At 31.5% G+C, this 23,859-nt stretch overlaps 1 long non-coding RNA gene across 1 annotated transcript; it reads right to left on the bottom strand.

The window, feature by feature from the left end:
• Positions 1–13,850: 13,850 nt before the first annotated feature.
• LOC143044562 (uncharacterized) lies at positions 13,851–22,715 on the bottom strand. The gene is made up of 3 exons (XR_012968711.1): positions 21,673–22,715; positions 19,476–19,675; positions 13,851–14,245 (listed from the first exon to the last, which is right to left on the bottom strand). It is a non-coding gene; the product is annotated as an uncharacterized LOC143044562 (long non-coding RNA).
• Positions 22,716–23,859: the final 1,144 nt, after the last annotated feature.

Below are 23,859 nucleotides of genomic sequence, written 5' to 3' on the forward strand. Positions count from 1 at the left end.
ATTTATACCCGGCCATATAGGCATGTATTTACTTCTTTTATTTCGTTCCAACTTTGTCTTAAACCAGCAACATGTTTCAGCTAAATTTGTATTTTCTTTATAAGGGGTTTGTGATTGATTAATGTTTGGTTGCTTAACGTCCAGTGGCAAATATTTCATGCATGCTCAGAACGATAAGAGGTTTGTGTAAAATATGACTCACTACTCACCGGTTGAACATCCCTGCAGAGTTTCAAAAGCATTTCATAATGACTTTGCATTTATACACAGGTGATTGTGGACAACAGAAATCATATAAGATTTATTCAAAGTGGTTTCCTAGGACACCAATAAACGATGTCCAACCGTGTAATCTATAATGCCTTTCATTGGGCCAGGTTTTGAGTTCCCCAAGAATTTTGTCATATTAGCGGATAAAATTTATCCATGTCGATCAACCTTTGTTACCTCCTACAGACGCCATCAACTAAGTGCTAAACCACGAGCAGAAAGACGAAAATGTATATCAGAGTGTCGGGTAAATGTCGAACATGCAATAAAACGCTTAAAAACTTTAAGAGTCATTGGAAGCTTATGGAGACACCCGAGAGAAAAAAATCAACAAGACTGTAGAGCTTTGTGTGGGATTAAGGGAGCGACAAATTGAACTTTAATGGGAACTGTAATACAACAATAAAACTAATATCTAACTGGTTTATTATATATATATATTACCAATCTAGAATCGAATGAACTTGTATAACTCCCAGCCCCCTTTTTTCCAACCCACCCACTCCTGCACGTGTACACCTTTCATGTCTTATGATAGTCGGCAATATCACAAAAGCAATTTTCATATAGGATGTTACATAATGATGTTCTAGATAAATGTGATTTGAGTTAACCAAGACGCACATGATTTAAATTTACCTGTTTAAATCTATAATTAATGTTTTGACACCGTCCCCAAATTTAAAGTCTAATTTGTCAACCTCAGCGTCGAGAATATACCTTTTCGTAACATGTCTACTGAGACAACTCTCTATCCCAGGCATGTTATTTTTCATTTGTCATTTATCAACCTCTTCCGTTAGCCAGTTGTACGAATGTTATGAATTGTCAAGCATAACATGTATATAACTGTTGTCCTCTGCTCACCACGGGGAGGTGGAAGTAGGATTTCGAGCAGGATAAATCAATATAAAAGCTGCAGCCGTAGTCATGCGAACATTTTATTTTGATTCTGTGTTTCTGTGCAAACCAATCTACAATCAAGACACCAGCACCTGTTGTAAAATTACTTATATAGAAATATCAGGTAATATCTTAATTAAAAACCTCGAAAGACATGGTGCTGGTAGTTGTGACATAAAGAATACAGGAACACCACAAATAAATAATTGTTTTGCACATCGCCAATATGTACAAGCCATTTGTACATGGTTTCAATAATGTGAAATTTAACTGCCTTACTTAAGAATTACTTTAACACTCCATAACATCAGTCCTTTCAAACTTGGTTAAGAGGATGGAAATGTGAAGAGTTAGTCAGTTAGACGGGTGGACCGACGAACGCAAAGTTCTGTCCAGACAAGACAGATCAAAATTGCTCACCTGACCAATAATAATATTATGTTTTGCTAAAGAAAATTTTTAATTTTACCAGAGATTTTTAATTGTCCTTTCATAATTGCTCACCTGACCAATAATAATATTATGTTTTGCTATAGAAAATTTTTAATTTTACCAGCGATTTTTAATTGTCCTTTCATAATATCTGTTTTTTACTTTTTTGATTTTCGGAGGTCGTGCCAGACTTAACTCTGTTCGCCACAAACAACTAAAATCAGAATGAGATGCATTTACGAAGTTATGTTTATTTACTTTTCATCTCAAGCATGTAATACATTACATAATTCGACTAAATTTTAAGGTTGCAAGTAAGAAATAAATATAGGCACAGAGATACAATATAAACTAACCTTTCGCTCGAAACAGTGTTTCTATCTTTCATTACGGATATTATGAAAGAATCTCACCTTGTTGCCGACTGTTTTCTTGAAACGTGCCATGATGAAATTGTGAAAGTGAGTAAGGGATGTTTTGGAACTTAGATTATCAAAGAAATTGATTATAAAAACCGCAAATATAATGTAATATTTGTTTTTACATTAACTGCTAAAAAAACCTGTTATATTTGTCATCAAACGCAGCTCCGCGTTTGACACCTTCCTTAGAAATGATTTATAGAACTTTAATAAATCGTAGGTCAGTTGATAAGTATAATCAAGTTTTTTCTGTTAAACTGACTTTTTTTTATATATATATTTGAATGTTAAAAAAGATGTAATGGTCTCTTCTGATACTTAAATAAGTTGAAAACAACCCATGCTTTGCAAATTTTAGGGGGGGGGGGGGCGCACGCCCGCCACGCCCCCGTCTAAATCCGCCCCTGGCTATCTGAAGTCTGTTCATAGGATCTCAGTTTTAATATAGGCGTTGCAATCAATCACTTTTATCCAATTATATAGACAATAATAGTGCATTAACTTGACATATCAACGATATAAGGATGAGGCTTAGACACGGGGAAATGCGAGGCTGTACCGAGCTATTTCCCCGTTTCGGACCGAATCCTTATATCGGTGATATGTCAAGTCAATGCACTATTATTATCTTTATACTGCAATCTAAAAAAAAAAATTTCAATTGGGGTTTAATGCTTTTAGGTTATTTATTTGATTAAAATATTGGGGAAAATCCCCTTTAAAAAGGCCTCATATCATGCTCGCGGAGAAATATACAACACAATGAAATGTACATTTTTACCTGTTGAAATCCACACTCGATGGTGAACGAAATCGTTTGAGTATGGACTAAAATATCAACCATAAGCATAAAACATAATGATTAATAGGTTGCAAACAAAAAATATTAACAAATGATATTTCCAATAATTGCAAAAGAAACAACGTTGAGTCGGTCCACGCATCGTTGTATGCATTGGAAACAAGAACAGGTTGAAGAGGTCGTATGAATAATTAAATATTATTTCGGCAACTTCTATTTCAATATTCATGAGGAAAAGTGATATCGGGTCAGTGACTGTATATGACATAGAAATATACAGTCAACGCATTTTGGCTGCTCAAATAGAACGAGTGCAGTATAAAACCTATTTACACGTACATGTAACATTAGAATACTGACTTCAACTGTTAAATAACTTTATAATTACTAAAGATATGATTTTTAAATTTGAAATTATGTACTTTTAAAAAGACTTCTTCCATATTCCATGTTTTTTGTGTCAATTTTATCATTCCATCAGGTCCTTATGGACCGTTCAATATTTATCAGATGGATGGGCCGGTGCATTCTTAATATTGTTTTATAAAAAAAGTTATTGCCCATCCTTTTAAATTGTGAAAAAAAGTCCTTGCCCATCTAAAAAAATCTATAAAAAAAGTCCTTGCCCCTCTAAAACTCTAAGACAATCAAAAATGATTTAGGTTCTTTTTCTATTTTAAAGTTTTTAAATTTTTATGTCTTGAAATCAAAGAATAGACTTTATACAAAATTTAAAATGTGCTAGTTAATTATATATGTATATATCTATGTGTGTATCAGAACCATACATTTTATTGATTTTTAAAACCAGTATGAATATACATGTACAGATTTGATTTTATATGTGCAGCCTCAAATACAATATTGATTTAAAATAAAGGAAATAATTCAAATTAAGGGACAATAACTCTTGGACTAGTAAACATATTATCATATACTGAATTACTAATTATTGTCCTAAAAACAGAACATGTTTATAGTTCAAATATCAATATCCCTTTATCTTTTCTACTTTTCAAAAAAGAAATTATGGTCTTTTTAAGCAAATATAGGCAGACATGTTTTTGACTTTGATGCAGCCTTTTTCGCCTATTAATTAATTCCCTAAATTTGACAGCTTAACACCAAACTATAAAACAACCTGGCATTCTTTAAGATCAATATATAACTGAGATAGCTGTACAGTTATATGAAAATCTAAGTTGATTTGAAAAAGTTATAAAAAAATGAAAGGTGACCATCTGAACTTAGTCGAAACTTAAAATTGTAGCTTTTTTTTCAACCTATTAACTAAAATCCTTTAAATGACAGCAAAAAAAAAACCAAAAAAACAAAGTACTAAACAGCCTGGCATTCAGTAAGATCAATATACAAATGATATAGCAGTAGAGTTTTATGAAAATACAAGTTGATTTGAAAAAGTTATGAAAAAAATTAAAGATGACTATCTTGAAATAAAAAAAAACTGAAAATTTAAGCTTTTTCTTAAACCTTTCTATGAAATTCATAAGAATGACAGTATCACACCAAACTACCAAACAACTTGGCATTCTGTAAGATCAATATATAAATGAAATAGCTGTTATTAGTTTTATGAAAATCCATGTTCAACTTGATTTAAAAAAGTTATAAAAAAATTTAAAGATGATTATCTGGATTTAGCCTAAACTGAAAATTTGAGCTTTGTTTAACCTTTTTATTAAATCCATAAGAATGACAACAATACACCAAACTACCAATCAATCTGGCATTCTATAAGATCAAAATATAAATAAAATAGCTGTAGAGTTTTATGAAAATCCATGTTGATTTAAAAAAGTTATAAAAAAAATTAAAGATGACTATCTAGATTCAGCCTAAACTTAAAATTTGAGTTTTTTTTTCTTACCTATTAATTAAATCTATAAATTTAACAGCAATACATCTAACTACCAAACAACCTGGCTTTCTATAAGATCAATATATAAATGAGATAGCTGTAGAGTTTTTGGAAAATCCAAGTTGATTTGAAAAAGTTAGAAAAAAATTTAAAGTTTACTATCTGAATTTAGCCTTATCTAAAAATTTGAGCTTTTTTTTCTTACCTATTAATTAAATCCATAAATTTTACAGCAATACACCAAACTATTAAACAATTTGGTATTCTATAAGGTCAAAATAATCTAAAAGATAGTCTGAACAGAACATTCTAGCTTTTTATTCCTTAATTAAATCCTATGAAAAAAAAAGAAAGCCATCAACAAACCAGCACCATTCATGAATCAAACTTTACGAAGGGAAATATATAAAAAAAGAATGGCATACAACAAATATCAAAATTTTAAAAATAAAACAAATTGGGAATGCTACAGAAAACAAAGAAATCTAGTAAATAAAATTAAAAAGAAATCCATCAGAAACTATTTCATGGAAAGATGCATAGGAGGACCTAACAGCAAAGATTTTTGGCCAACAATCAAGCCTTTCCTAACAAAGGTTCACATTTTCAAAAGACCTAATCCTTTGTGAAGAAAATAAGATAATTAACAATCAAAATGAAGTTGTTGAATTATTTAATAATTTTTTTATAAATGTTGCCAAAGATATCGGATCAATAGATACTGTAATAGATGAACATCATCCAAGTATTAAAATAATAAAAGAAAATAAACCAGAAAAAGAAGAACTAAATTTTAGCCCAGTAAATTCAGAGTTTGTTAAAAAACAAATCAATAAAATTAACATCAAAAAGGCAACAGGAAAAGATGGAATCTCTTCAAAAATACTAAAATTATCCGAATCTGAAATATCCAATCCAATTTCTAAACTAATAAAAAAATCATTTGAATCAGCTGTTTTCCCAGACAAATTAAAAGAAGCACAAGTAATACCCCTGCATAAAAAATCAAACACCCTTGATAAAGGAAACTATAGACCTGTAAGTATATTGCCCATGATTTCAAAAATTTTTGAGAGGTCTATAGAAAATCAACTTGTTGAATACTCTAATTCATTTTTCCACATTTTTCTGTCAGCTTTTCGAAAAGGATATGGATGCCAAACCGCTTTATTAAAAATAATTGAAGATTGGAAAAAGGCTTTAGATCAGAATAAATATGTAGCAGCTATATTAATGGACTTGTCCAAGGCTTTTGACTGCCTACCCCATGACCTCCTCCTACTAAAATTAAAATCCTATGGGGTTTCCGCCTCATCTCTTAAACTTTTGGAAAGCTATTTAACTAATAGAAAACAGTGTGTTTAAGTAGGTACTAATTCAAGCTATTGGCAAACAATGTTTAAAGGGGTGCCACAAGGGTCAATATTAGGGCCTACATTATTTAATATTTTTTTAAATGACATTTTCTATTTTATTCATAAAAGTGAACTCTATAATTATGCAGATGACAACACCCTTTCATACGCAGATAACGATTTAGATAAATTAATTAAAACTTTAGAAGATGAAAGTAAAATTTTGATAAACTGGTTCTCAATAAATAAAATGAAAGCAAATCCAGAAAAATTTCAAGCAATAGCTGTAGGTAAAAAAACTAAAGACAAAAACCTAAAATTTGAATTAGAAGGTAATGAAATAGAGTGTGAAGATAACGTTAAACTTCTAGGTGTAACAATAGATTTTAAACTAAATTTCAATGAACATGTCTCTATAATATCATGCTTTTTTACATATAATATGTAAAAAAGCATCCAAACAATTAAATGTATTAAAAAGAATAGGTAAACACCTGACTAAACTCGGAAAATTAACCATTTATTATTCTTTCATAATGTCCAACTTTAACTACTGCCCACTAGTTTGGCACTTTTGTGGGGAGGTAAATGCAAAAAAGATAGAGAAAATTCAAGAGAGAGCACTAAGGTTCATCTATGAAGACCATTCAGCAAGTTATGAAGATCTACTCTGCAAATCAAAATTACCATCTTTAAAAAGAAGAAGAATGAGATCTTTGGCGATTAAAGTTTTCAAAATTATAAATAAAGATTGTCCTGTATATCTCCATGATTTGATTCACTTAAAGGAAAACACTTACTCTTTCCAGAATACAGCAGATCTACCACATGTAAGAACAACTGCATATGGCCTACAATCCTTCAGGTATGCGGGTGCTAGGCTTTGGAATGAGCTGCCAGATGAGCTTCGAAAGCAATCATCTTTAAATCAATTCAAGAACTTGATAAATTCTTGGTCTGGCAGCTCATGCCAATGCTTTGCCTGCAAAACCACTTAATCTATGTTCATTTTTTTTGGTTTGTTGCTTTATTTTCAGCATGGCAAATTTATTTTATTATCTTTACTATAGTGCTTCTGGTGCTTTGTGCTAATTTTAGAAACTTTATGTGCTTTTAATGTGCTTTCTATGTGCAAACCATTTTATTTGTGCTTTTGTTTTTATCTCATAATTGCATGTATCAGTATGTGTTTAACATATACGATGCTTAAAGAACTTTTGTGCTGCATGGTTATATACTGATATGAACTCTTGCTTTATACGTTTAATGTTGTGTGCATGACTCGATATCATGTATGTTTTGTTTTACTTGTTGTTATGTCGGTTTTTAAAGCTCTTCAGAGCTTATGTTTGTAATTGCTTGCTTATACCGACTCTAAATAAAGCTTTATGTCTTATGTCTTATCCTTAAAATTGACAGAAAATAGCCAAGCTACCAGTTTGTTGAGACATGTTTTGAGTGCCCGCAAAAGAAATATCCTACAAACCAATAAAATTGATAACAAAATTTTTCCTATAAAATATGTTCTGGCCCATCCACTAAATATTTTAAAAAAAGTAATTAATTAAATTAAAAATGACAGTTCTTGCCCATCCAAATATTTCCACAAAAAAGTGCTTGCCCCGCCCCATTTTGCACCGGCCCATCCATCTGATAAATATTGAACGGTCCCTTAGTGCAATAATTTGTTCTTAGTGCACTAAGGAAGCCCTTTGCGGTATTTCTACTTGTACCTGTAAATACCGAAAAGAACCATCTCAGTGCACTAAGAACAAACATTTGCAAACAAGTCTAAATTATTTGCGCAATTAAATGATTGTTTTATTGGAGCAAATGAATGCTGCAGTTTTTAAGATAAAGTGATGCAAAAAAAAAAAAAAAAAAAAAACGAATTACCGTAATAAAGTTGTTGCGCAAATTAATTCTTTTTCAGCGAAACTGGATATCTGCCTTCAAAACACCATGTGTACACACACAAAACAGTATTCATCTTTTACGCAGTCTAGCCTGAGAACAGTTTTGGCAATTTGTGTAGGATTTTAATTTTAGAATGTACACAATGTAATGAATACATAAGTACATCGTATAAATGCACGATGATAGGGAAAAGTTTGGTGCGTCGATAAGAAATTTCATAGAGGCATGTGATATTTGTAAAATTTCAAGTCTTTCAATAACAACCATTTGTAGAACTGATTATTTCGATCCGTCAAAAATGTGTAATATAATTAAAACTTATATTATTTAGTCTCTTTCATATATACAATAATTATTGTAGTATGTTTATAGATAATGTAGATTTGTATTTGATCATCGATTGTATGCATAACGTCCAGTGACAAATATTTCATGTATTCGTACAAAAAGCAAATCAACAACTTTTGAAATACAATTGGTTGGTTATTTAAGGTAAATAATTTGCATTTAAATAGGTGAAACTTGGCCAGAAGCCACCTCTAAAATAAAGAAATATAAAAAAAGGTTTAGTTAAACTTTAAATCTGTATTTTACTCGTACATGGACTTGCGCACTTTTTACAACCAAAATAAAAGTTTTTAACTCCGATAGCAGGACTCACAAGCGATGCTGGTTCCATAGATGTCTTCAACAATTTTTTATATATCCCTGGCAATTTTCGGTTTATATCATACTCTGACATTGAGGTGAACAAATACCATGGATGTCTTGTCTTCTTTTTTTTTAAACATTTAGATATAAAACGTGTATCTCATATAAATCCTCATTTATAGAAATATTTGGTGGATGAGAGAGAGAGAGAAAGAGAGAGACTTATATCGCGAATGTGATGGGAGGAAACGTTCCCCCTTTCGTTTTATATATATATTTTATAATATGAGGCAGGCATTTCCTGTAAATGGGGACGAAGTCTGTATGAATTATTTTTTTGTAACTTAAATATTTGTTAAAAAAAAAGAAACGGAATTACCGTAACGTTTCCGATTTTGGTTCTGTTGTAAGGGATTTTAGTTGTGACGTTATTTAAGTTATGACGTCATATGCAATGTAAACAAAGAAACGCTATCATCAGGTAACGTTTATTCATATCAAGGAATTATTAAAAATGAAATTGGTATTGCGTCCCTTCCTATTTTATACTAGACTGATAAATATATTTTTTACTCAAAGTTTCATACAAACGAGACCGGAAAAAGGAAGTACATTGTAGATTTCTGCGCAGATCCGGAAATTCAAAAACGCGACAAAAAAAAAATAGCTTTCTGAAATGAAACCCTAACATATATCAGACGCTTAACAAAACGATATACCATACGATTGATGAAACGCTAAACGATATCACAAACCATACGATAAACGAAACGCTAAACCAAACCATGTACCATACGACAAATAAACCGCTTAACCATACGATATACAAAACCCTAAACGGTGACATTTACCATACGATGAACGAACGCTGACCGAACGTTGTACGGATGCTATACGAATGATGTACGAACGATGATCGAACTCTATACGAACGATTCCCGAACGCTGTACTTACGATGAACGAACGGAAAAGTGTTAACTTTTACGTTACAGGGACTGTAACATGAGTGTAAGGATAAGTTAACCCGAACACGTCTCTAATTATGCAGTAAATTCATGCCAAAGATGAGTCTATTTTTTTAAATGTAATGTATAAAAACGCTGCCACCTACAGTATGATAGACACGTTAAGTTCGATGTATATGATTGGGAGAGTAACGTTCATGTATCAACTTTACTAATTACTATTTCTAGGCATATTCATAAATATTTAATACTATGTATATTGCCGATAGCCCAGCAATACTGGTGGGCCCCATATTTTATTAATATAATTGATATACACAATATACATGAAGCATAAGTATCAATGAACGATAAGTAAACTTTCATTAAATATAAAAAAGAAGATGTGGTATGATTGCCAATGAGACAACTATCCACAAAAGACTTCATTAAAGAACTTAATAGAAAAACTAGTAAATTTTGGTAAAAAATAGGGGCTCTGTCATCAACGATCCCGCCGGCCAGGAAAAATCAACAAAAACGAGTTACCTCGGTTCAAACTCCATTTACTGCAGTCAAAAGACTACATTTTAAATAAAGTGGAAAATGTGGGAAACCTGTGTCCAAACCCAAATGCTCGGAAAACCGTCTCGAGAGTTACACGTGAACTGTATATAACTGAATTAAATATACTATATGGAATAAGTAATAAATCAAGTTACTTTTTATACGCCCGTCAAAATTTTGACGGGACGTATTATGGTATACAAATGTCCGGTGTCCGTCCGTCTGTCTGTCCGGCGTAAACATGTCGCACCGTTACTTGAGAACGACTTATCCAAATTTCATGAATCTTAATATAGTTGTTTCTTATAATGGTCAAATGATCTGTATACTTTTTGGTGAAAATAAGGTATAAACTTTTTGAGTTACGGCACTTTGTAACTAAAACAAGGGTATGTTTTTTTTTCACATGTCGCACCGTATCTCAAAAACAATTTATGATTATTGCTTAAAACTTTATACACTTCTTTGTTATATTAATCTTAAGATATGTATACTTTTTGATGATGATTCAAAATTTCATTTTTGAGTTATTGACTATTTTGTATAAAAGGGGAGGGGGTTTTTACATGTCGTGCCGTATCTCAAAAACAATTTATGATTATTGCTTGAAACTGTACACACTTCCTTTTTTTATATTAATCTAAAGATCTATATACATTTTGGTTTGATTCAAAATTTTATTTTAGTGATATGTAGTTTTTTGTAAAAATGCCCTACCGTGTCTCAAAAACAATAAATGGTTATTGCTGAAAACTTTCTCAGAAACTATTGATGATTATTGCTAGAAACTTCCACACAAGACGTCGGGCGTATCATGCGCTCATGGCGCAGCTGTTTATTAGTAAAATATCTAACCCCTACTAAATACAAATTAAAATAATAATGCAATTGAAAATGAAATTCATTTTACTGTTGTCCAGTCTGATGCTTGACTAGAAGTGACCAACAAGGGATAATATTCCCGCTAAATATCAGTATCACGTGATATGTATATACGTGTACATAAGAAGTACCCGTCCATGTATCAATAGTATTCACAAGTACCGTTATTACAGTAATTTCCCACTATACTATCGAACTGTTGGAAGAGAGGGACGAAAGATACCAAAGGAACAGTCAAACTCATAAATCTAAAACAAACTGACAACGCCATGGCTAAAAATGAAAGACAAACAAACAACAGCACACATGACACAACATAGAAAACTAAAGAATAAACAACACGAACCCCACCAAAAAAATAGGGGTAATCTCAGGTGCTCCGGAAGGATAAGCAGATCCTGCTCCACATGTGGCACCCGTCGTGTTGCTTATATGATAACAAATCCGGTAAATAGTCTAATTCGGTAGGTCACATTCATGAAAGGGAATGGGGATTGTAGTTTAGTTACAAGCATGTGCTGTATAGGCTTTGCTCATTGTTGAAGGCCGTACGGCAACCTATAGTTGTTAATTAATGTGTCTTTTAGTCTCTTGTGGAGAGTTGTCTCATTGACAATCACACCACATCTTAACTGTTTTATTACGGTTTATTGTATATATAACTGGGAATGGAAATGGAGAATCTGTCAAATAGACAACAAACCGACCATAGACAATAAAAAAGTCGAAGGCCACCAAAGGGTCTACAATATACTTGTAGCTAGAAAATCCTGCACCCGGTGGAGTCCTTCAGCAGTCCCCTAAACAAAAAGCAGTTCAGATCAAATGGACGTCACATTAAACTCTAAAACAAATAAATGAACCAGAATTAAAAAAAAACACACCGTTAGTTACTCTTTTGAATTGTTTTACATTATCATTGGGGGCCTTTTATAGTTGATTGTGCTGTATAGGTTTTGCTCATTGTTGAAGGCCGTACGGCAACCTATAGTTGTTAATTAATGTGTCTTTTAGTCTCTTGTGGAGAGTTGTCTCATTGACAATCGCACCACATCTTCTTTTATATACATACAAGACTAACAGTCAACGGCCAGAGACGCAAAAATGAAGCGGGCTTTAAGATGTTTTGTGAGATATCAGCCTCCCCCATACCTCTAGCCCATTAATAATCAACAAACAATTATGTCAGGCAGTTATAAAAGTTAAAAAGGTAAAAGATTTTTGATTTGGTTGAAATATATTTGACATTTGATTTGCATTCCTTCTGTTCGTTGATATTCAAGCGTTTGATTTTGTTAAAGTTTATGTACTTCCTCTGCCTTATAATATTTTTTTTAAAGCCGTTAGTTCATTCTTAGTACAACAATCTGCATTCGCGCAAATTTCTTTTTTAAAAATACAGAGAAAAAAGAATTAAAATCAAACGTGTAATTTGTTATAATTCAGGTAAAAATTTAAGGTTTCTGACGTGTTTTTTCGATACTATTGAAATATATTTTCTGACATATTATTTAGATACTATTTAAAAATATATTTTCTAATCATGCGTATTAGTAAAACTATTTTCAATTTGCAACAATTCATTAAGGAATCCGCATTTGGCTAGCTGTTATGCTTAACAGTCCTTATCCAATATACCCCTATTCTCCAGTGGTATTTCAATTTTCACATCATATGGCAAAATCAAGGGTACTTTATTCAAAAGATTTGCACCACGTGACTTTGTCCCTTTTGATCAAATTACCTCCCTTAGCTTAAGATTGAAAATATAATTTATTGTAGATTTGCGGATAATCCAGTCCTTTTCCGTCATGTATCTAAAACTACTGTATCTTTAAAAACTTCCTTTGGCGGAAATTACAAAAAATGCTGTGTAATTCTAAGGGAAAATGCTTAAAATTTGACTTTTTACGAAATGGGAAGGTTGAAATCATCATGTTTTTTAAAGAATTTGGCCGAAAACTTAAGAAAGCAGGTAAGTTCAAAGTTATTTAACTTTAAAATTCAACCTACAAGGTGTTTCCCTGTATGCGAACAAATCATGAACAATATCTTCTAGCATATGTATTTCTGTTTTGAATCTTGCTATTTTACGATTTCCCGTCATTTTATATGATCTTACATAGTAATTATACTATGTTTATGCTTCCGATTTTTAAACTAAAAAGGCCGAAAGATTTCAGAGTAGACAGTGTCCATTTGTACACGGACAGAAGCCTGAACATGCATGAAATATTTGCTACTGGAGGTTCAACAAACAACAAACACTGGACACTTTTAATTTGCAAAACACTCATTTGCAAATCCGCCGCCGCCTCAAACAAGAGCTACAATATCATGTATATAACCAAAATGTGCAGAATTACATGGGATTCAATAATTTCATTGGTTTTCTACAGTTACTTTCATATTTATTTTGCAATTTGAATTATAAAAACATGGGATTTTCAATATCCCATGGGACAGGGCAAAATCCCATGGGATTTACCATTATCCCATGGGATTTTGGTTAAATCCCATGGGATTTTTTTTGTCCCATGGGATTATTGTAGTCCCATGGGATATTTGTTGTCCCATGGGACAAAAAAAAATCCCATGGGATTTTTAATATCCCATGGGACAAATTAAAATCCTATGGGATTCTAATTGTAAATATATAGATATAAATAAACAGTAATGTGTATGTTACAATGTATTCTATTTGGTAGTAAATTATTATAAGATGAATCTTTTTAATTGAATATCTTTTTTTCTTGGGAAATGTTAATTTAGCATATTGTTCTTTAACTGTTCAAAACTAAACTTTTAAACAACAAAGCAGATAATGTAAGTATCAATATATGTTTATTCATGAATTATAGAATACTTTCTTGAAACACAATTATTTGCCATTTGAAATCAATAAAAACTCTATTGTTAGGCTTATTTTACATACTAGTAGCTATTTAAAGTAAATCTATTTTTTTCACAATATCCCTCAACACAAAACATTAATAGTTTCTTATCATCCAGCATTGTTTGATGGTATAGTCCACTTTTTGGACATTCAGCACAGAACTTTGACATTATTGTGGTTTCAATATTTTTTTGAATTTAAAAGAACTTCAAATCATTGACTGAGTGATGAAAATAATAACTGATCCAACTTTTTTCTTTGAATTTATTCTGGTCTTGTTTCTATGTTTTCTCCATTTATTTTAGGTGGTGAATTTCAATCCTTCTGAAAAAGAACCAATAAAATCTAAAGTAATGGATTATACAAAATTGTTTTCATACATGTAGCAATAATATGATTTTCAATAAAAATAGCTATGCGGTATGGATTTTACTGATTGTTAAAGGTTGTCCAGTGTCATCAGTTGCTAACGGCCTACATCCTTTGGTCTCTGATGGAGGGTTGTCAAATTAGCAATATACCACATCTTCCTATTCTAATACCATATAACAATCAATTAATTTATTCTTTATAAAATTTGGGTATTTTCCCAAGTTATATACATGTACATAATATATATATATACTGTAAATTCGGAATTAATGCAAGTTTTTTTTTATTGCGAAAAATGCAACGGAGTTGTAAACGCAATAATTTAAACTCGTATTATGAAATATTTTATATGGCATATATACATACTGACATATATTTATATATGTATGTGTTTTTATTATATATATATTATACATGTTATATGTTATTCAGGTCTCAGACAGAGTATATACTGTGACAAAGGCGAAGGGGGTATAAGCCCTAAGCCGGGAATGTCACAGTATATACCTTTTGGATTTCATATTATTATTATATTTTAAATCTAAAATGCTTTTTTCCTTTCAAATTTTAAGCTAATACTTGATGGATTTATCAAGTTGATCTTGTTGACGAATTTGTCATTGTGAATTTTTTAACTACAGAGTAAACATAAAAGTGATAATGTTTAATGTTTGTGAAGTATTAATGGTCATTAAATGTGTGTATGTTAGTTAATCAAATGTATGACATGTTCATGGTTGTCATGGTTGTATAAAATGTACATTAGAACAAGGTTTTTTTTCATATCCAACTTTTTTCAGACATCATTTTATTGTTTTGCTGAGATTTATTTTTTAAAGCGCTTGCTCTAAAGGCCATTTTAGTTTTTTTTTTCAAGGTTAATATAATCAAATATACATTTTTTGTAAACAAATATTTTAACATTAATTATAGCTATCACAGTGCAGTGGATCAGTTTTTACTAGTGTTTTAACAATGAAACAAAAATTAATATTGAAAGAGAATATTGAAATAAGACCAGAAAATATAGCTTTTGGGGGGGGGGGGAAATTTTCACAATAGTATTTGTGATTTTTTTTCAAATGGTCATTCATCATGTTCATGTTACACCAGTGCTTGTTTTAAGTTTTACACATGTCCAATTTAATTATCATCTAGTCTGTAAATAGTCTTAGTCTTTCATCTGCAATATTATGGCTGTCAGTTGTCTTGTTTCAATTGCATCATTCAATAAAATTTTTATTAGTAATCTGTTTCTTATACTGTAATAAAAATTATGTTTGGAATCATTATTCTAGTCATTTATTTATGATTTTATATTTTTGTGTGATTTTGGTTATAATATTGTGAAAAACACGCCAAAAAATAGTAAAATAAAAGGATTGCCTGCATGCAATATGATTTGACTCATTTTGTTTACTTTTCATCAATATCATGATTTCATTATTAGTCAGGAATGTATAAAAAATCTGAATGCGAGTGACAATTTCATATGCCAATATTGTGTTCACATATTTTGTTGATTATAGTTGAATAAAAAAATGAAAATAATGGCTGTGTTTACTTTTTTTTAGGGGAGACAATTCAAACAATAATACAGGCTTAACATTGCCATTTTTTTTTACCTGTCGGCCTAGCCACAATCAGATGTGCATTTTGTGTTTCACATGAAGTCAAAAATGAGTATCACCTCAGGGAAAAACTCTTTTGATATTTTGGTTCAAAAATGGTTTAAATTATGAAAAATTGCCATCGTTAGGCTAACACTGGAAGCATTTATTTAATTAGATCCAGTTTTGGAAGAAATATTTAATTTTTTTATTAAATAAATGGTGTTTAAAAACTGTATAATTTTCTGTAATGGTTGCCTTCAAGACATTGTCACCAGTGTCAGATTTTTGGTCAATTACAAAGACAACAAAATATGTTTTGAATTATTGAATATCAAACATTTTAATTGAAAAAAAATTGACAAGAACATGTTTAACTCACAGTTATTTCAAACAACAGTAGCTTTCTTTGATCATTAATCTTATCTGATAAAACTGTATCTAAACTTATCTATAGATAACAAAACTTCCAAAAAAACCCTTTCTTTTGGTGTATAGAACATTAAAATAACTTGATGCATATTCGTACAATAAACAATCAAACTTACAATACAATTTATATGTTTTGTCTACGGACAAGACATTGTATTCATATTTAATGAAATGAACTATTAAAACCTAGTAATTTTGATATTGCTGAAAGTGTTCTCTTGAAGAAAAAAACATACATTTTATCAGGTTTATCTATCAAATGATGCTTAACTTTGAGGAAAATGGAAACAAATACATTTTGATAATTTCTACGGACAAGACGTTTTATTGATATTCAATTAAATGCTTTCAAAGATGATTGTTAAAGTTAAGATTAAAAGTTACTAATTAAATTTTATGTTGTGTTTTTTTTATTTTGGAAAATATAAAAATGTACTCACAATTCTTTACATATCTCAATAATTTATTGATTAAGCCAAAATGAAGACACATTCTTTTAACTGAAATCCATATATCTGACTGTTTAAAACAATCAAACTATTATTAAAACTCAATTTTGACATAGTTGAATGTGTTCTCTTGAAAAAATAACATACATTTTACCTATCAAATTATGCTGAACTCAAGGAAATTGGATACACATATATTGTGGTGATGTCTACGGACAAGACAATTTCAGTTAAAAAAAAAATCTGTTAGAATTAATTGTGACTATATTTATGTTGAAAATACTGAGTTTTAATTTGAATAGATAACTTTCATCACCTATAAATAAGATTTAAGTTCCATAGCAGACATATAATTGAATTTAATACTTGTTATGTACAAGTGTCTTGTCCGTAGACACTTCCTCATCTGCTGTTAATACTGAAATGCAAAAGAGAAAGTTAGAGAGAGAGAAATACTTTTTCTTCATTTGATTTAGTTAATCTTTTAAGGTATGCAGCAACAGGAATAAACAATATTGGAGTAATATAAGGTTTGCTTTTTATGACTGATAATCTGACACTTTTTAAAATCCACTCCTGTAAAGTAATTTTACAAAAATTGAGAACACTTAAATTACCATTTATTTATTAAAAATAAGATATTTCTAAGTTTAAACAACACATAGGACTTATTAAGACCCATGAAGCTAAGCAATATTGATAAAAAGACATGTCTACGGACAAGACATGTGTCTACGGACAAGACATTCTGACATATTTTTGAATTTTTTCCTCTATTAATAGATGGTAGAAAAAAATGTTAGTAGTGTTTTCATATCTACAAAAGAACAGGAACTTAGCAATGTAACATTAATGTAATTATGCTTCCAGTTTACTAGGGAATGCATGTCTACGGACAAGACATTTTTTCACTTTATTTGTATATTCAACTTTGATGGCATATGTCTCCAGCTAGGGTACTGCAATTTTGATAAATGAGGTATTTTTTTTTATAATGTATATACTAAAAGAGAAAACAAAACACATAATAGCATAAATTTGATTTATTTTTCTCTTTTATCACTACACTGAGCAAGCTAAAATCAAAAGTACAAAATTGCATAACAAGCGCATAGTATTCAACTTTTTATCATAACTTTGTAACCACTGAAGATTTTTTGTTGCAACAACCAGTAAAAGAAAGATGAATAAATTGTCTATAACAGTGAACCAATAATGTAGTTGAAATTAAGTTCACTTATTAACTATCAAATGATAAAAACAGCGAAATTTTAAATGAAACAACATAACGTGAAATTTTGCCCATTTTCAGCGTGTATTTTAGTGTTTTTTTTCAAAACGGTAACACCTATACATAATATTTGATATTCATTGTGAAGCCCTACATTCTCTTCTTCAGTTCAAAGATGTATTACTTATGTAAAGTTTATCTTCTTGTCTTTACAAGCCTATAACATAGACCCAATATGAAATGCACATCTGATCTTGGCTAGGCCGTGTACAAGTTAAAAAATTGTTTTCTTGGTAAGGGAAACAACTCTTACTCATTTTTTTTTACTTGTATAAGTAAAAAAAAATTACTTGTATAAATAATTAATACTTATGTAAACACATTAATTTAAATTTACTTGTAGAAGTAAAAAAAATACACTTGTATAAGTAGTACCCCTGACTGTATGGATTAAACAGGATTTTTCAAAATCGTAAAATTTAAAATCGCATTTAAGTCTAAAATGACAGAATCGCAATAATAAATGCACGCAATAATTTATGAATTTTACAGTATAAAGATCAATGTTAAAAGTTAAAACTTTAGACAACTATAATAACATTCCATTATTCACAAGAATTTGCAATATATTATACAAAATGCAGACAACAGAAACAATATTTCTTTAAGCTTTTGAAGTTCAGACAGATTTCAATTTGTGTTTTATTTCAATGAAAAAATACCTTGAACATATTGGAAATTATAACATTGATACAAACAAAATATGTATGTTTTAACCCTTTTTTTTTGAGTTGTTGGCTTGCTGTCTCATTTTAATATACATTTAAACATACATCAATAATCTTCTTCTTTATTAAAAGTAAAAATGGGATATTTTTGATTTTGATATCCCAAAACATTATAATTCTATCACATAACTTATTACCAAGTTCAAAAACACCAATGTGTTTGATATTAATTTTAAGACATGTATAAATGTTCCAGACCATATCAGTATTCGGATCTTACTTTTATGGTCCAGAACTTACAGTCCCACCATAAGTGTACAGTCAGACCATTTAAGTATACTTGTACTGTCTGGTACCAGCTCAACCAAACCTGTGTTTTTATTTTAACTGCAATTAAACTTTTTGTATTAATCTATTAAAGATTTCAGTTATGTTGATCTGTACTGTACATTTGTTTGTAATAAACTTGACCAACTTCTTAAAATTGGGCAGACTGTATGCGTACAGTCCAAATACTTGTTTGTTCTGGAACATAAACATGATTAACAAGCATTTGGCAGGATGTCATGCTAAAATCCCATTAATATTAGTACTAAATTTTGAGTATATACATGTAAATCCACAAGTTACTTACTGAAATTCATGGTGAACACTCACCAAAAACTTACAATTTAGAGGAAAGACTGGAAAGATGAATGCACTAACACTATCAAAACAGAGCATAAAACTTACCGAAAAACAAGATGTTTTACATTTATCCAGGAGCAGGATAATTGAAAAGTTGTTTTTTTCTTTCTCTGCTGTCCATCATATAACCTTTGAATTCATTCATGCAAAATATGAAAATCTGCAAAGGTAAGACCTAGAACCTCAACTTATCCACATTTTGAATTTTGAACTGCATACTTGTCCTTTTTCATCTTGCTGACAACCTAAACATAAAAAAATGATAAAAACATAATTCTAGATTGAATTTGTGTTTTTATTTTTGTTGGTACATGTACAAACAATTTTCCCAACTTTAAAACGAAAACATCATCACCAAAGAGGAGGTCATACTAACCTCCGAAATATTTATACAAACCGAAATTATTACTTGATTAAGATCTTGTCGTAAATTAATGGCATAGATACTCTTATTTTTGAAAACTTGATGTCTATTGCATACTTATATTCCTTTGTACGAGAGTATGCATATTAAGATGGACTCCATGGACTTTAATGTAAGCATGATTAATTTTACAGTCACTGACAGTTTTTCAGCTCTATGTGTACATTTTGAGAGAATCTTGCAATACTGTATATTCTGATATTCAGAACTTATTGTGAGGTTTTTATTAATACAACTGAAAGCTGTATCTCGTTTTCATTTCTGATACATATTTATGAGCTGAAGACCAGTGCCGAATTTTTCTCACTGCATTGAAGACCCATAGGTGACCTTCGGCCGTTGTCTGCTCTTTGATTGGGTTGTTGTCTCTTTGTCAAATTCCCAGTTTCCACTTCCCATTTTATATCATGTATGCTGATTTTTCTTAAATTACAATATTCAATCATGCAATTTTGTCTATTATTGAAAATACGATAAGCAAAAATAAATGCACAAAAAATTTAACATTGTTATATATATGTAAAAGACTTTTTTTTTAAATTCAAAACAGCCTGCCTACACTGTTAATTTCCTTGTTTGATTTCATATTTTTAAAGCCTTTATAGCTAGCTAGATGGTATGCCGGGGCGGATCCAGCCATTTTAAAAAGGGGGGTTCCCAACCCAAGACAAAGGGGATGATCCTATATTCATTTGATTTGTTTTATTGTCTCATACAAGAATATATATGGTTTGACGGTGGGGATCAGGGATCCTGAAATTTTTTCACCTAACCACTGGATGACAGGGGATCTCAACCATTTAAAAGTTTCTCAAACATGTGGGGGTGGGGGTGAACCCCATGGACTCTCCCTATATTTCCTTTGATTTGTTTTATTGTTCTATACAAGAATATATAAATATGGTTTAGGGGTGGGGATCTTGACCGTTTACAAGTTTTCAAACTAGAGGGGGTGGGACTTCACTTTTATTTTATTTCATTATTAATTTTATTGTCCCCGACAAGAATATATATGGTTTAGGGGTGGGGATCTGGATCGTTCACAAGATAATAGCACATTCTCAAATTGAACAGAGTGGGGTAACCCCCAAAGACCTCCTTTTAATTTCATTTGATTTGTTTTATCGTCCCATTCAAGAATATATATGGTTTAGGGATGGGGATCTGGACCGTTTACAAGATAATAGCATATTCTCAAATTGAAAGGGGTGGGGATTACCTCCCATGGACTCACCCTCCCTTCTTTCTTCCCCCCGAAATACCTTTTAATAAGCCCCAATGCACAGATAGTTCACAGTATTTTCCCTTGATTTACACTAAAGAATATACACTATACAGGTGTAATTTTTTTTTTAAAAGATAATACAACTGAAGACCACCATGACCACAGTGGTGGATCCAGAATTTTTCATAAGTGGGGCCCACCGACTGCCTAAGAGGGGCCTGCTCCTGCCATGACTCAGTGATTCCATATATAATCAACCAATTCTTTTCCCAAACAGGGGGCCCAGAACTCCTGATTCCCCCTTTTTTCCCTCATTTCAATCACCCTGATATAAATTTAGTTTTATCACTTACAATAGGAATGGTTTGAATTCCCCAATAATTCTTATATACCATTAATATCAACATATTTCATTTTTGATAAATGAAATGCAAAAGTTTTCTATGGGTAGAAATGGATAGTGGGAAGCTTTCAGATTCACACCATGCCGGTGGCTGTGTTCAAAGTGCTGGGTTTTTATGACCCTCGTTGTTTGCGGACTAACTATTTAGGCCAGTGGTGGATAATAGTGTGCGTGCATTAATCTTCTATACCTTCTTAATCAATATATTCAAATACTGACGGCAAGTGTTGTAATGATGTATCAATGTCTTTTTGAAATCACCGTGCTATTTACATGTGGGATCGAGAATGCAGGGGAAGGAAACTTGTCAATTATGTTTATTTCTAAGCCAAAATAAAATGAGCCGCCGTAAAATTAACCTTGGGTAATAACAGTGCATGTAAGGCTCGTCTCGGAGGGGTGTCTTTTTTCTGTCTTCTTTTTATGCCCCACCTACGATAGTAGAGGGGCATTATGTTTTCTGGTCTGTGCCTCCGTTCGTTCGTCCGTTCGTTCGTCCTGTTTCAGGTTAAAGTTTTTGGTCGAGGTAGTTTTTGATGAAGTTGAAGTCCAATCAACCTGAAACTTAGTATATATGTTCCTTATGGTATGATCTTTCTAATTTTAATGTCAAATTAGAGTTCTTACCCCAATTTCACGGTCCACTGAACATAGAAAATGATAGTGCGAGTGGGGCATCCGTGTACTGGGGACACATTCTTGTTTTAGTTATATTTTTAATAACTTACACTTTTTTCCATTATTCTCTTTCTTTCACTATTCTTTATTCCTTTTTTTTCTTTGTCCTTTGTTCTCTATTCTGTTAATTCACATCCATACCCTCTTATGTGTATGTGGACTTACTGTAGTTTATTTTTTAGTTCTGGCAGAGATATTAGATACAATATATATGTCTCTGGTTTTGGTATTATGCGATAAGTCAATTTCTTTTTCATGCAGTGTCATGAAATATAATGGTTTTATGCATATCAGCCAAGATTGTGCGCAACATTTTAATAAACAATTCAACACTATATACACGTTATGTGAATTTTATTAAAATCGATGAAGAACATGAATTTGGCAGCTAGTGCCCCTTAAACAGGTAAAGTTCAATTAACAAATTCTGATCTACTGGCATTCAACACCAAATTACTTACTTGCTGTATATTGATAAATGTGATTGATAAATGTGATTGTATATTGTCAATACCTCAACATCGAGAATACGTCATGTGAGGTGTTGGTCGCTACGTTTGATACGGGGTCAGGGGCGGATGCAGGAATTTTCGAAAGGGGGGGTGCTAACCCAGGGCAAACAGGGCAAAGGGGGGGGGGTGCAAAACATATGTCCCGATACAAATGCATTGATCGGCAAAAATAAAAGGGGGGTGTGCACCCCTGGAACCCCCCCCTGGATCCGCCACTGGGGGTCAAAGGTTGCGGCTTCGAGACAGAGAAAAACATCCAGGTAAAAAGTGTAGAATTTTGTTTTTGAAAATTTGAGTTGTAAATTTTCCTAAAAAGTACTTATTTCCGTTCATCTATTATGGGTATAAACTAAACTGAACAAGAAAAGTATTAGTAAACAGACAGAAAGTCCGACGTTGAATTAATTATTTTACAATTAATTGTTTAAATATATGAGAGAATGTTTTAGGCGAATTTTCTTTAATTACAGATAAATGTATTTTAGGTTCAGGAAATGATTTATTCTTCGGGTACGTCTAAAAACCGCTCAGGACCTCCTGAGTGCACTCAAGACCTCCTGAGTGCACTCAGGACATACAAAGTGCACTCAGGACCCATTACCGTAATCATATCTGCACACATGATGGATGTTTATATTCGTTATACGCTTCTTATTTTAGAGTTAAATTTTGGTAGAAGTTGAAATCGCAGGGGCGGATCCAGCCATTTTAAAAAGGGGGGTCCTAACCCAGGGCAAAAAAAGGGGGGTTCAACTACATGTCCCCATTCAAATGCATTGATCGGCCAAAAAAGGGGGGTTCCAACCCCCCCGGAACCCCCCTCCCCCCTCTGGATCCACGCCTGAATCGAACTTAGATAGATATGTTAATTCTTATAAAATAATGAGGGCACGTGTCACTGATTACACAACTACTGAGCCATGAATTATCCAATCAACAAAATTGATTGGATTATCTTTATTGTTTTTTAGGAATTGTATTGTTTAGTTCAGTTTTACCTTTAACATGAATTTGCATATAGAAAAAATAAAACATATATCTCATTCGATGTGCTTTTTCAGTTTATTTTTCATGATGACGGGTAAATTAATTTGTTGTGTTTTGCAGTTCACGAATAAAGAAAATTATTTTATAGTTGCGTTTTTTTTTCTGTAACAAGTTCGATTTTTGTTTTTCAGTGTGATTCT

The sequence above is a fragment of the Mytilus galloprovincialis genome, chromosome 9 (assembly GCF_965363235.1).
Source record: "Mytilus galloprovincialis chromosome 9, xbMytGall1.hap1.1, whole genome shotgun sequence".
In the NCBI taxonomy this organism is placed as follows: domain Eukaryota; kingdom Metazoa; phylum Mollusca; class Bivalvia; order Mytilida; family Mytilidae; genus Mytilus; species Mytilus galloprovincialis.